At 42.7% G+C, this 16,219-nt stretch overlaps 1 protein-coding gene across 2 annotated transcripts in view; it reads right to left on the bottom strand.

The window, feature by feature from the left end:
* Window positions 1-16,219, bottom strand: part of LOC143773326 (contactin-associated protein-like 5) — a 484,664-nt gene that overhangs the window by 238,024 nt on the left and 230,421 nt on the right. The window lies entirely within an intron of this gene.

The following is a 16,219-nucleotide window of genomic DNA, read 5'->3' as shown; positions in this document are numbered from 1 at the left end:
AGCAGGAATATGCAACAGAAAGGCTTCTGGTAACATTGTTGGCCGGCATAGAAATGACTGAGGAGCAAGGCTAAATAGAAAACTCCCACATCCAGATGGAAAACAGGTGAACAGAGGAGATGAAGCACAGAAGTGCAGTACCACCAGAAACCACCGGGGGAGCCCAGAAACCAAATTCACAACAGTACCCCCCCCTCAAGGAGGGGGCACCGAACCCTCACCAGAACCACCAGGGCGATCAGGATGAGCCCTATGAAAGGCACGGACCAAATCGGAGGCATGAACATCAGAGGCTGTCACCCAAGAGTTATCCTCCTGACCGTAGCCCTTCCACTTGACCAGATACTGAAGTCTCCGTCTGGAAACACGGGAGTCCAAGATCTTCTCGACAACGTACTCCAACTCACCCTCAACCAACACCGGAGCAGGAGGCTCCACGGAAGGCACAACCGGTACCTCATACCTGCGCAACAATGACCGATGGAAGACATTATGAATAGAAAAAGATGCAGGGAGGTCCAAACGAAAGGACACAGGGTTAAGAATCTCCAATATCTTGTACGGGCCGATGAACCGAGGCTTAAACTTAGGAGAAGAAACCTTCATAGGGACAAAACGAGAAGATAACCACACCAAGTCCCCAACACAAAGACGAGGACCAACACGACGACGGCGGTTGGCAAAATGCTGAGTCTTCTCCTGGGACAACTTCAAATTGTCCACCACATGCCCCCAAATCTGATGCAACCTCTCCACCACAGCATCCACTCCAGGACAATCCGAAGACTCCACCTGACCGGAAGAGAAACGAGGATGAAACCCCGAATTACAGAAGAAAGGAGAAACCAAGGTGGCAGAACTAGCCCGATTATTGAGGGCAAACTCCGCCAAGGGCAAAAAGGCAACCCAATCATCCTGATCCGCAGACACAAAACACCTCAAATAAGTCTCCAAGGTCTGATTAGTTCGCTCGGTCTGGCCATTAGTCTGAGGATGGAAAGCAGACGAAAAAGACAAATCAATGCCCATCCTAGCACAGAACGCTCGCCAAAATCTAGACACGAATTGGGTTCCCCTGTCAGAAACGATATTCTCCGGAATACCATGCAAGCGCACCACATTTTGAAAAAACAGAGGAACCAGCTCGGATGAGGAAGGCAATTTGGGCAAGGGAACCAAATGGACCATCTTAGAGAAACGGTCACACACCACCCAGATGACAGACATCTTCTGAGAAACAGGGAGATCAGAAATAAAATCCATGGAGATGTGAGTCCAAGGCCTCTTCGGAATAGGCAAGGATAACAACAATCCACTAGCCCGAGAACAACAAGGCTTGGCCCGAGCACAAACATCACAAGACTGCACAAAACCTCGCACATCTCGCGACAGGGAAGGCCACCAGAAGGACCTAGCCACCAAATCCCTGGTACCAAAGATTCCAGGATGACCTGCTAACGCAGAAGAATGGACCTCCGAGATGACTCTACTGGTCCAATCATCAGGAACAAACATTCTACCAGGCGGGCAACGATCAGGTCTATTCGCCTGAAACTCCTGCAAGACCCGTCGCAAGTCTGGGGAAACAGCAGATAATATCACTCCATCCTTAAGGATACCTGTAGGTACAGAATTACCAGGGGAATCAGGCTCAAAACTCCAAGAAAGGGCATCCGCCTTCACATTCTTAGAACCTGGTAGGTAAGAAACCACAAAATTAAACTGAGAGAAAAATAACGACCAGCGCGCCTGTCTAGGATTCAGGCGCCTGGCAGACTCAAGATAAATCAAATTCTTGTGGTCGGTCAATACCACCACCTGATGTCTAGCCCCCTCAAGCCAATGACGCCACTCCTCAAAAGCCCACTTCATAGCCAAGAGCTCCCGATTACCAATATCATAATTTCGCTCAGCGGGCGAAAATTTACGAGAAAAGAACGCACAAGGTCTCATCACGGAGCAGTCGGAACTTTTCTGCGACAAAACCGCCCCAGCTCCGATTTCTGAAGCGTCAACCTCAACCTGAAAAGGAAGAGTAACATCAGGCTGACGCAATACGGGGCGGAAGAAAAGCGGCGCTTAAGCTCCCGAAAGGCCTCCACAGCAGCAGGGGACCAATCAGCAACATCAGCACCCTTCTTAGTCAAATCAGTCAACGGTTTAGCAACATCAGAAAAACCAGTTATAAATCGACGATAAAAATTAGCAAAGCCCAAAAACTTCTGAAGACTCTTAAGAGAAGAGGGTTGCGTCCAATCACAAATAGCCTGAACCTTGACAGGGTCCATCTCAATGGAAGAGGGGGAAAAAATGTACCCCAAAAACGAAATCTTTTGAACCCCAAAAACGCACTTAGAACCCTTTACACACAAGGAATTAGAGCGCAAAACCTGAAAAACCCTCCTGACCTGTTGGACATGAGAGTCCCAGTCATCCGAAAAAATCAAAATATCATCAAGATACACAATCAAAAATTTATCCAAATAATCACGGAAAATGTCATGCATAAAGGACTGAAAGACTGAAGGGGCATTTGAAAGACCAAAAGGCATTACTAAGTACTCAAAATGGCCCTCAGGCGTATTAAATGCGGTTTTCCACTCATCCCCCTGCTTAATTCGCACCAAATTATACGCCCCACGAAGATCAATCTTAGAGAACCACTTGGCCCCCTTTATTCGAGCAAACAAATCAGTAAGCAGTGGCAAAGGATACTGATATTTAACCGTGATTTTATTCAAAAGCCGATAATCAATACACGGCCTCAAAGAGCCATCTTTTTTAGCTACAAAGAAAAAACCGGCTCCTAAGGGAGATGACGAAGGACGAATATGTCCCTTTTCCAAGGACTCCTTAATATATTCCCGCATAGCAGCATGTTCAGGCACAGATAGATTAAATAAACGACCCTTTGGAAACTTACTGCCCGGAATCAGATCTATAGTACAATCGCAATCTCTGTGCGGAGGTAGTGAACCAAGTTTAGGCTCCTCAAAAACGTCACGATAATCAGATAAAAATTCCGGGATCTCAGAGGGAATAGATGACGAAATGGAAACCAAAGGTACGTCCCCATGAGTCCCCTGACATCCCCAGCTTAACACAGACATTGCTTTCCAGTCGAGGACTGGGTTATGAGATTGCAGCCATGGCAATCCAAGCACCAACACATAATGTAGATTATACAACACAAGGAAGCGAATAATCTCCTGGTGATCCGGATTAATACGCATAGTTACTTGTGTCCAGTATTGTGGTTTGTTACTAGCCAATGGCGTGGAGTCAATACCCTTCAGAGGTATAGGAACTTCCAGAGGCTCTAAATCAAACCCACAGCGTTTGGCAAAGGACCAATCCATAAGACTCAAAGCGGCGCCAGAGTCGACATAGGCGTCCGCGGTAATAGACGATAAAGAGCAAATCAGGGTCACAGATAGAATAAACTTAGACTGTAAAGTGCCAATTGAAACAGACTTATCAACCTTCTTAGTACGTTTAGAGCATGCTGATATAACATGAGTTGAATCACCACAATAGAAGCATAACCCATTTTTTCGCCTAAAATTCTGTCGTTCGCTTCTGGACAGAATTCTATCACATTGCATAATCTCTGGCGTCTTCTCAGTAGACACCGCCAAATGGTGCACAGGTTTGCGCTCCCGCAAACGCCGATCAATCTGAATAGCCATTGTCATGGACTCATTCAGACCTGTAGGCACAGGGAACCCCACCATAACATCTTTAATGGCATCAGAGAGACCCTCTCTGAATTTCGCCGCCAGGGCGCACTCATTCCACTGAGTAAGCACAGACCACTTACGAAATTTTTGGCAGTATATTTCAGCCTCATCTTGCCCTTGAGACAGGGCCATTAAGGCTTTTTCAACCTGAATTTCTAAATGAGGTTCCTCATAAAGTAACCCCAAAGCCAGGAAAAACGCATCCACATTGAGCAACGCAGGATCCCCTGGTGCCAAAGCAAATGCCCAATCCTGAGGGTCGCCCCGGAGCAAGGAAATTACAATCCTGACCTGCTGTGCAGGATCTCCAGCGGAGCGAGATCTCAGAGACAAAAATAATTTACAATTATGTTTGAAATTCTGGAAGCGAGATCTATCCCCAGAGAAAAATTCAGGTAAAGAAATTCTAGGTTCAGATGTAGGAGCATGAATAACGAAATCCTGTAAGCTTTGAACCTTCATAGCGAGATTATTCAAACCTGTAGCTAAACTCTGAGGATCCATATTAATCAGGTGAAATCAGAACCATTCAAGGATTAGAAGGAGAGAGAGACGAAGGCTGCAGTAAGCAGAGATGCTAGTGAATCAACTAATGAGCAAACTCAGGAAAAAAAAAAAAAAATCTCTGCAGACTTCTTTTCTCTCCTTTCTTCTGCCAATTATTTTAACTCTTGGCCGGCCAAACTGTCATGGTTCTCAATGGCAAGAGAACATAATTAAGCATACAAAGGACTAGCTCTTGGAAGATGGGAACTCGAGCTGACCATGAGCTAAACCTACCGCACAACTAACAGTGGCCGGGTAGCGTGCCTACGTTTTATCCCTAGACGCCCAGCGCCAGCCGGAGAACTGACTGACCCTAGCAGAGGAAAATACAGACCTGGCTTACCTCTAGAGAAATTTTCCCCAAAAGGCAGACAGTAGCCCCCACATATATTGGCGGTGATTTTAGAGGAAATTGACATACGAAGTATGAAGATAGGTTTAGCAAATTGAGGTCCGCTTACTAGATAGTAGGAAGACAGAAAAGGGAACTTCACGGTCAGCTGAAAACCCTTTCAAAATACCATCCTGAAATTACTTTAAGACTCTAATATCAACTCATGACACCAGAGTGGCAATTTCAGCTCACAAGAGCTTCCAGCCTCAGAAATATTCAATCACAGAGAACTGGAACAAAAATGCAAAACAAACTTAGGACAACAAGTCCAACTTAGCTGATAGTTGTCTAGGAGCAGGAACATGCAACAGAAAGGCTTCTGGTAACATTGTTGGCCGGCATAGAAATGACTGAGGAGCAAGGCTAAATAGAAAACTCCCACATCCAGATGGAAAACAGGTGAACAGAGGAGATGAAGCACACAAGTGCAGTACCACCAGAAACCACCGGGGGAGCCCAGAAACCAAATTCACAACAGTCAGCTAGCGACTCTAGATATATATATATATATAATTTATTTATGTTCTGATGGAATATATTGCCTGATTAGAGGGTAGATGATCTGTGGTATCTAAGTGGTGTTGTTATCAGCAGTTCCCCTTGGAACACTCTGTTCATTTGATATAGTTGCTTTGTAGATTTTATTGAATAAAGATTTATTATATAATGATCAATTGATTGCATGGTTCTCTTTTTGCGGCTAAAAGAAATGTAAGTCCGCGTTTTGGTTAAATCTTCATGTTTAAAGTGCCATGATAGTTTAAATTAAGACTTTGGGTGGTTATATCATTATTACACAGTGAGCAGAGGTAAGAAGACCTCCTGTGTGATGTCTCCAGGCTGAGGCTGCCCCGTCACACTATCAGTATTTGGTCAGTATTTTACCTCAGTATTTGTAAGCCAAAACCAGGAGTGGGTGATAAATGCAGAAGTGGTGCATATGTTTCTATTATACTTTTCCTCTAAGTGTACTAGACTATCACCAAATGAATGTTTATGTTGTTTTTCTTTTGTCTGCATTATTTCCTTTATTTTAAGGCATCATTTATGAAGTCTTAATAAACTAGCATGGATATTTCACAAGTGCTTCATGTGCCAACCTTAAATGGAACAAAGTGAGTAGAAACATTACAGCTGGTGAAGAAGCATGAGCATGAATCCTGAGGGGCACATGTGATTACTGTGGGGAAACTGGTATGTCTTGGGTAAAAGCAGCTGCATGAGGGAAAGCAGGCAATATGGAGGAGTTGAAAAAAAATCTGGTTAAGGCTAATCTCCAGCAACAACAGCAACGCCTTTCAGGGCTTATCTACAGAGTTCTATAATGCTGTAGATAAGCCTCCATTCCGACCTGCAAGTGAAGAAAAATAAGTTATATTATACTCACCTGGTGGGGGCGGTCCGGTCCAATGGGTGTCACAGGTCCGGGTCCAGCGCCTCCCATCTTCTTGCGATGACGCCCTTCTGCTTCTTCATCGCGTCCTGGCATCGGCGCCCCTGCACAGGTGTACTTGTCTGCCATGTTGAGGGCAAATTAAAGTACTGCAGTGTGCAGGCGCTGGGTCTCTCTGACCTTTCCCGGCACCTGCGCACTGCAGTACTTTACTCTGCCCTCAACATGGCAGACAAGTACACCTGTGCAGGAGCGCTGATGCTGGGAAACGATGAAGAAGCAGGAGGGCGGCGTCGCAAGAAGATGGGAGGTGCCAGACCCGGACCTGCGCCACCTTTCGGACCGGACCACCCCCAAGTGAGTATAATGTAACTTATTTCTTATATCTTCACTTGCAGGCAATATAGAATGCTGTAGATAAGCCCTGAAAGGGCAGGCGGCAGGTTCCCTTTAACAATGGGAAAATAAATTTCTGATGCCCACCACTATGTCTCTTCAAATGGGTATTGGAGTGCCTCCTTCTAATTTTTAGCATCCTGTGCACTTAGTGCATACGCTTTACCAGTCTATGAAACCAACTCCTTAGTAATGAGAAAAAATGCTTTTCTGAGGATCCACCTTATAGTTGAGGGAACATTTTTATAAATCAAAATAGCGGGTGGGTTCTATTAGTATATGATCCAGTGCCTTGTTGTAGGGTGTCTGGTGGTCGCCATGTAGGGAATTCTCATACTGTATTCAGGATTTCACAGCCGTGACAGGAGAGTTTGCACAGTAAATACAGAAGATCCTTGTCTCCTCCATATCGGTTTGAGTAGATGCGAAACGCTCCGCTACAACAGGGTTGATGAAATAACAGTTCTTCATGCTGCTACATTAAAAAGATGGCTTTTTTTCAGGGCTAATTCAAATAGATTCTATTCTGTTATAATAACACTGCTTGTATCTTCACTTTGTCTATGGTGAGGTTTTGTAGTAGGTATAACGTATGACATGGAATCTAGTCAGGGATTATTGCCTTTTAAATTCTAAGCCTTGCTTCTGCTTTTTTCTAAGAACTCATTGACCGATTCATGTTTTTTACAATATTCTGTACCTTGAAATTCATCAAAGCAGGCAAGATTAACTGAATTAATGTGTCCATTCAAAGTTTCTCTCAAGCATCTGTATGTCAGAGGTAGTGTTGGGACATGTTATGCTACTGGAGCTGGAATTACAACATATGAACTGTTGACTTCTTTGAGAAGATTGCATCAAATTCTGGGTGTTTCTTTAAGTATGTTTGGGGTCATTGTCCTGCTGGAAGACCCATGACCTACAATGAAAACCCAGCTTTCAAACCCCAGGCATTTCATTGTGACCTAAAATCCTTTGTGAATCTTCACATTTCATGATGCGTTGCACACAGTTAAGAGGCTCAAGGCCTGAGACAGCAAAACAACCCCTAAACTTCTTTGAACCTCAACCATATTTCACTGTAACTGTGGTTTTATTTTATTTGTAGGTCTCATTCCAAGTACAGTAAACAGAAAAATGATATGTTTTTTTTTTAAAAAACTCTTATCTTCATTTCATATGTCCACAAGATGCCTTCTGGCCCTCAAAAAATAGTGGGTCCCGCCTGCTGTCCCTCTATAAATTGAGAGGGCCGCCTGCTGCCTTCAGGTTTCAAACTTTAGAGCATTCGTACGAAAAAGAAAATTTACCCACCTCAGATGGATAAATTATACTGAAGAAACTGGCCCTCCAAAAATGCTTAGTGAGGGCTGGCTGCTGGCCCTCTAACAATAGTAAGGTCCACCTCATGGCCCTCTACAAATAGTGATGGCCGACAAATGGCCCTGAAAAAAAAAATGTGACTTTCAGAATCCCTCCTTCATAAATGAAACAGGATGTGTCTGATCATGTCTCACACACCATATTGCCAGATAAGGTATTAAAATTATAAAATTATAATTCCTGTAGAGTTTTTTTCACCATTGAAAGGAATGCAAAATTGCAAAAAAGCAGCAAAAGCACTATGTGTGAACATAATCTAGGGTGTGGAGGAACATTTTTATTCTCATATTTACTTTGCCTTATATACAAGTCATTATCCTGGAAAGAATGTTTCTTAACATTTTTTCAAAATCAAATCCATTTTAACTGCAGTTTTGCATGTTTTATTGTCAGTCCGTAAAAGTGGCGTAATACTCTGACAACTTTGTTCCAAGCAGGGATCTGGGATTCAGAGATGGTCCCAGGGGTTTTCCCCATGCTGTTCCTATGCCATTTCAGCACTGTTTCCATTGGTTTCAGAAATACCCTGGTTTAGGGAAAGAGGGGAAAAAAAGAGACAAGTACGGCACTTTGTTGTGAACTCCGTTTTCAGGCTCCCTCTTGTGGTCACAGATGGTATTGTGTGACTTTGGTTTTTTGGCTCCCCCTGGTGGTTTGGTTTATTATCCTGTGGGTCTGCTGGATCAGCTGCCTCGTTATTCACCAGGGAGGCTCCTATTTAGCTCTGCGTCACTTCCACTTGTTGCCGGCTGTCAATGTATTCAGTGCTATTCTGATTACTCCTGATTATCTCGTTTTCTGCCTCTTCAGGATAAGCTAAGTTCTGTTTGAATATTTTTTGCTCATCTGCCTGCAATATGATTTCTGTGTATGATGAGTCTAGTCCAGCTTGCTAACATGTGATTTCTTTTTGCTGGTAAGCTCTGGGGTACGGAGTTGCTTCCCCCGCACCGTTAGTTGGTGTGGGGGCTCGAGCAATCTCTGCATGGATATTTTGAATAGGGTTTTTTATTGACCGCACAGTTTCCTTCCTTTTTTCTGCTATCTAGTATTAGCGGGCCTCATTTGCTAAATCTGATTTCATCTCTGCGTTTGTGCTTTCCCCTTAACTCACCGTTAATATTTGTGGGGGGGCTATTCTATATCTTTGGGGTCTTCCACTGAGGCAAGTGAGGACTTACTTTCCCTCCAGGAATAGTCAGTTTCTCAGGCCGTGACGAGACGTCTATGATTTTTTAGGTAACGTTCCACGGCTGCCTATAGTTGTTTGCGGATAGGATCAGGTTGCGGTCAATCTAGTTACCACTTCCCCAGAGCTAGTAGTCTGTTCAGTTACTTAGCTAGTCCGACCTGCGATCCTTGCCACTAGGATCATAACAGCACTTCCTCTGAGCGTAATACGTTTTTAGAAACAGTAAAAATAATTCTTTTAGTTGTGATTATGCTCACCTTCTATCGGTAAGAAATGCACGTTGAGATTCTCAAGGAATTAATTCTTTAGGCAACTCTTCTCCGTATGTTATATAATCCAATAAGGTGTGCTCACTTTGGAGAACTATGTGTTGATCCTGCTTCGGATCCACATAGGTTTCGAATTCAAAGGGAAAATAAACTCCAAGCAAATGTGACACTAAGCACCTTAGGATTTTTTGAATGCATCCACTTCCAGTGAAAAATGTTAATACAAATTCATTTATTTTCTCAAAACAAAAAAAAGGAAAAATAAATAAATTATATTTTTTAAATATTTGTAAAATACAGTACAACGCGTTTCTGCTGCTATTTTTACAGTGCAGCCTCATCAGGTAGCAAAAAAAACCAGACATACAATAAGCACTATAAAGTGGATGCATTAAAAAAATCCTAAGGTGCTTAGCGCCACATTTGCTTGGAGTTTATTTTCCCTTTGAATCCATTGGGTTCAACAATTTTTAGACCCCTCCAGACTTCTGGGTGGTCGCCGGGAAAATTGTCGAGTTTCCCATTGACTTCTATTATACTCATTACTCGAGTCGAGCACCCGAGCATTACGATATGCTCAACTCGAGTAACGAGCACCCAATCATTTTAGTGCTCGTTCATCACTACTGTTTACGTTGCTTTTCTTGTGTCTGCACTGAAAGGCCATCTATTTCCTTTGTTTGAGGCATGGTTTATGGAGTCTTAATAAACCAGCTTGAAGATTTTACTGAAACTGCTTAAACGTAACCAAACCAAGTGAGTAGAAATGTTACAGTATCTTTCCAAATATATCATACAGATGAGCGAATCAGGCAAAAATCTAATTTGCCTGTTCGCACAGATTTTCCCAGGGAATTTAATATCCCTTATTATGCTCTTGGTTCCCTCAAGACCCCAGATCTCAATAAATGGAATATGTAAAAAATGATAAAATATTCTTATAATCAGTTCACCGCTCACCTCTCCAGCATTTCCACACCTCAACGTCAACCGTCCAGTCCATGTCGCATCTTCTAATCCATGCCACTCATGCTGAAATCCCTGGGCCTATCAACAAGAGCTGGGACTTCTGGCTCTGATGATACCAGAGAGAGTTCTCCACAGGCGCAGAGAAGATCACAACTTTGTGACCTTGTGCACACATGTTCAGAACCTTACTGGGCCTTCAGGATTTCAGCATGAGAAGCAGGGATCAGAAGATGCAGCAAAGATCAGCGGGGTGACTATGAGCTGTGGTGGAGCCAAAGAGATGAGGGGTAAGGAGAATATAGGGATTTTTTTTATATATTTTAAACCTCTTGATGGCTTTTTATGGTTCAGTAAAAATGGAGGTACATGGCTGCCATTTTGCTACATCTGCAATGAAGCGAATTACAAAAAAAATCCAAATTTTGGCAAATGTGGATTTTTGAAAAATTCATGTAAAATTTTATTTCACTCTAATTCATTGGTTCATCTCTATTATATCCCTAGATTGGAAAGTTTGAACATTTCAATTGAATTTACTGTTATATATATACAGTACATCGCTGATAAACTGAACATTCAGTAAATCTATTCTTCATGATGAAAGTTATGTTATGTTAATCTTTTAAGAAACACTTTCATGAGTCATTGTTGAAGCTCAGTTCTTCCATAAAAAGGGCACAGCGGACACTAAACACTTAGCATGCTGGCCATGAATGAAATATCAGTAAAGGTAATATTTTAAAGCAAATGAAGCCATTTTTTATTATAGGTAAATGACTGCTCCAATTTAATATAAACTCCAAATACAAAAATATGCCATTTAGTAGAAGGTCACGGCGATTAAGAAAGAGATTTCAGCATAATTTCAAGAAACAAGATCAGTAAAGTTCAAGCAATTGATTGTTTTAGAGAAGACTTTTCCCTGGTAATGGCTGACAGTGGAGACAGTGAAATCACATATAATTGCAAAGCTACCATTCACAGATCACTTACTGTAAGACACAAAACATGTGCGCCACTTTGGAAAAGCCTGAATAAACGTTGATACGATGTTTCCCACCTACAAAGCATCAAATTGAAGTTTCTGAAGTACAGGAGCACGGATCCTGAGTTATATCCTGTATTATAAAAAGCCAACGCTCGATCCAACATCTATGTCCAGCTATCACCCAATATCACTGCTCCCATTAGCTTCCAAACTCCTGGAGCAGCATGTACACACTGACAATAATCTATGCTCCTCCTCCTAGACCTGTCCTCTGCTTTCGAAACAGTTGACCACTGCCTCCTACTACAGATCCTCTCCTCCTCCGCACATTCAGCGATCGAGGGTTGGCTTTTTAAGCATAGGTGTGATTGTGGCATGTTTGAAAGCAGAAGGAAAGGTGCCAGAAGTTAGTGATAGGTTGAAGAGGTGGGTCCTTTCCTCAACCCTCAATATACTAAAATGCTTGTGCATGCCCTCATCATCTCCTGCCTTGACTACTGCAACATCCTTTTCTGTGGCCTTCTTGCTAAAACCCTTGCAACTCTCCAGTCTATCCTTAACTCTGCTGCCTGACTAATTTATCTCTCTCCTCGCTACTCCTCCGCTTCTCACCCCTGCAAATCTCTTGACTGGCTCCCATTCCCTCAGCGTATCCAGTTCAAATTACTAATACTGACTTACAAGGCCATCTATAACCTGTCTCCTCCATACGTCTCTGAACTAATCTCCCGATATCTTCCCTCACGTAATCTCCGGTCTTCCCAAGACCTCCATCTCTCCTCCACACTTATTCGCTCCTCATCCAACCACCTCCAAGACTTCTCCCGAATACCCCCATCCTCTGGAATTCTTTGCCCCAACACGTCCAACCACATATCAACCACATTCGGATCCTTCACAAGGAACCTGAAAACCCACCTCTTCAGGAAAGCTTACAGTCTGCACTGACCCCACTGCCTCCTCACCACTACCGGAGCTACCACCTCACCAACACCGGAGCTGCTGCAACCCCCAAACCCATTGTCTCCTTCCCCACCATCCTGTAGAATTTAAGCCCTCAAGGGCAGGGTCCTCGCCCCTCTGTATCAGTCTGTCATTGTTAGTTTGTTTACTGTAAGTGATATCTGTAATTTGTATATAACCCCTTCTCATGTACAGCACCATGGAATCAATGGTGCTATATAAATAAATAATAATAATTATACTCCAGAGCTGCACTCACCATTCTGCTGGTGCAGTCACTGTGTACATACATTACATTACTGATCTTGAGCTACATACTGTATTATACTCCAGAGCTACACTCACTATTCTGCTGCTGCAGTCACTGTGTACATACATTACATTACTGATCCTGAGTTACATACTGTATTATACTCCAGAGCTGCACTCACTATTCTGCTGGTGCAGTCACTGTGTACATACATTGCATTACTGACTCAGTACAGGTCCTGACTTACATCCGGTATTATACTCCAAATCTGCACTCACAATTCTGCTGGTGCAGTCACTGTGTACATACATTACATTACTGACTCAGTACTGATCCTGAATTACATCCTGTGTTATACCCCAGAGCAGCACTCACTATTCTGCTGGTGCAGTCACTGTGTACATACATTACATTACTGACTCAGGACTGATCCTGAGTTACATCCTGCATTATACCCCAGAGCAGCACTCAGTATTCTGCTGGTGCAGTCACTGTGTACTTATATTACATTACTAATCCTGTGCTGATAATGAGTTACATCCTGTATTATACTCCAGAGCTGCACTCACTATTCTGCTGGTGGAGTCATTGTGTACATACATTACATTACTGATCCTGTACTGATCCTAAGTTACCTCCTGTATTATACCCCAGAGCTGCACTCACTATTCTGCTGGTGCAGTCACTGTGTACATACATTACATTACTGACTCAGTACTGATCCTGAGTTACATCCTGTATTATACCCCAGAGCTGCATTCACTATTCTGCTGGTGCAGTCACTGTGTACATACATTTTGACTTATTCCATTGCAGGGGGTGATGTATCAGAAGATGTGCTATGGATTGGACAGGTGTTGGTGAGTAGCGGAGGGACCAGAGAGATGAGTGAAGTATATTTTTGATTTTTCACATATTACCTTTATTATTAAAATAAATTAAATGACACTGTTCACCTGGATTTTTCTGCAAATTGTCTACAGTCCTCAGAGAATAATAAGCTACATTAAAGCTACATTATCTCCAACCGACAGCAGCCTACAGGACAAGCATCTGCTCCAAGGTACAAGGAGGAAAATGAGGAGTACTGCCAAAGCCCTACAAGATAATCTACAGCAGGTTACTCCTATGCATACGTCTCACCAAATTGTAAGAAACAGACTCCTTGAGGGCAGGATATCTTACAGTGCCGCCTGTGCTCACCGGCCAGCACCCTGCAGCTTGAGTGACATTTGTCAGAGAACACCAGATTTTCCAGGTCTCTGCACTCTCTATTCTCTTGGTGGAATCTCTAAAACCATGAATTACACTACTCAACCTGTGCTGATCCTGAGTTACATCCTGCATTATACTCGAGAGCTGAACTCAGTATTCTGCAGTCTACAAAGAAACAAACTCTCCTCATTTATTCTTTCTTCAGGGTAAGCACAAGCTTGATCTTGTTTTTTGTAATCTAGACAGTGTATAGGAAAAAAAAAACTGCCTCCACAACTTTGTGGAGAGTTTCGAATAACAACTAACTTCAATTCCGGAGAGTAACGCCACAGGCTGCAATTCAGAAGCAGTTTAGGGCTCGCTCTTATGAGGACACAAATCAGGCGAGTACTATGCAAGGTTTTATCGGACTCTTTTTGGACAAATGTTATTCTATCTGCAAGTGCAGATCTGTATTTTTTTTCTCATGCCGCTTCGGCATGGGAAAACAGCGGGAGCATGCTGCAAGTGGCTCCTCCTGCGAGTGGCTCCTCCAACCAGATACAACTCATCTTTTGGATGACATCCAATTGCAGTCTGATTTCTATGGACTGAAACAATTGAGAACATGAAGAAAATAAGTTTTCTGTCTTCTCTGCATCTGTGCTGTAGTTCTCTCACGAGAAAATCCGATCACACTCAGATGATGAAACTGATCAGAGTTTGATTTACATAATCGATCTGATTCTCTGGGGAGAGAGTATCTATGGTTGTATGACCTTAGCATCAGCCTTAGGCTACACTGTTACTTTGGCCGTGACACCTGTTGTACGACAAAAGTTTGCTAGGTGTCACAAGAAGTGCAACAATGTAGAATTTAGCAATTCACTTGTATTGCGCTACGATGCAACTGGTGGACTTTGGTCATGCAAGAGGTATCGTAGCCAAAATTGCCATGTAGCCCCAGCCTTATAGCTGCAAGACAATGAGGCCAAGAAGAATTCCTCTGGGCAGATGACAATATTACTACCGGTTTACATGCTGGCTCAGAGTGTCCCACAGGAGAGCAGGAAAATCCTCCGGTAGGCCGCCCCTGTGAAGGAGTTCTCATGAGTAGTGCTATTATACTGGATTTAGAATTTGCAGAAAAAGGTATAATCTACACATTCATTAAAGAAGCTTGTCAAGTTAATATTACGTAGAAGCAAAAGTAAATTTGTGTATTATGGTCAGATTTGCCCCAAGAATCAATGTTACTGCTGGGCCTTTGCCAAGCCAGTCCAACATCGATCACATTCCATTAATTTTATTACTACGAAAGACTCGGACGCATTTAAAAAAAGAGAAAAGCTTTTAATTTATGCATCATTATCTTCTATCAAAATAAACAGTAGAGAGGCCGGTTCTTGTCGTAACCAGACTCGAAAATATTTACATAATGAACACAAGTCATCTTGATAGATAGGTATAAATATTTATGCCTGAATAATTGCAGATTACATGTATGGATGTTACAGAAAGCCAGAACACAAGGTAATTCATTCTGATTAGTGTCAATTACGCTGCCAGCGACTGTATCCTTATTACATCTTATAGATACAAAACAGAAAAGTGTACATGTAAATTACTGGTGAGAATGTTTGATGTTCACAATGATACAATCTACTTGTAGTAATGTTTTCCCCACAAAAATGATCTATGACATATAAAGAAGATTTAAATCAATGGGGATGGGGGTAGTAGATGGAACCACCACTAATTGAAAACTGATTAAACTACAGTTTTCTTGTTAGTGGAAGGAGATGTATGATGCAACCTATGAGAACTGACCAGCCTAGTCATAAAATAAGTGGGGGTCCCAGATAATAGACACTCAGGAATCTAGTTTTTAACATATGCAAATTCTGTATGTGACAATTCAACTTCTGTCGGACTTGTAGACGTAACTCTGGTAAGGACTGTGGGTTTTCAAGGAACCTCTCATTCACTATAATTGTGCAGTCTAAACAGGCTGCCGATCAACCGTAGAATGAAGGTTCTGGAAAACGATCATCCTTCTAGGCAACGCATCATTCTGTATAAACCGGACCTGCGCTGTTGAGAACAATGGCAGCCTATGCGTAGTTACTGAACAATGTAATCCAGATTGTTCGGTAAGGAATGATCTGAAGCTTGATTTGACGTTGTAAACAGTCTATTACATGATCACCATTGGCAGTCATTTAACACAGCATCGTGCATTGTAATTGAACCTTGGCCATACACATTAGATGGCTGTCGGACAAACAATGCTCCAGCCAATCACTTGGCCGACAGCCATCTCAGCCGACTCTCGCATACACAGAAACACTTGTTTGTCTGACCGCTCCTGTGTTCTCTATGAGCATGCCGCTGACTGACACATCGGTCGGCAGCTTTTTTCTAGGAGAACAATATGATAGGTGGTCTGAAATCAGACATGCAAGATCATTATCTTTCCCGACCATCAGTCGGACGACACTCCTATACACATTAGACCATTGGCAGAGTCTGTCGATATAGC

This window comes from Ranitomeya variabilis, chromosome 1, assembly GCF_051348905.1.
Source record: "Ranitomeya variabilis isolate aRanVar5 chromosome 1, aRanVar5.hap1, whole genome shotgun sequence".
NCBI classification, from domain to species: Eukaryota; Metazoa; Chordata; class Amphibia; order Anura; family Dendrobatidae; genus Ranitomeya; species Ranitomeya variabilis.
Note: the sequence above shows the minus strand (reverse complement) of the source record. Positions and strands in the feature narration are given on the sequence as shown.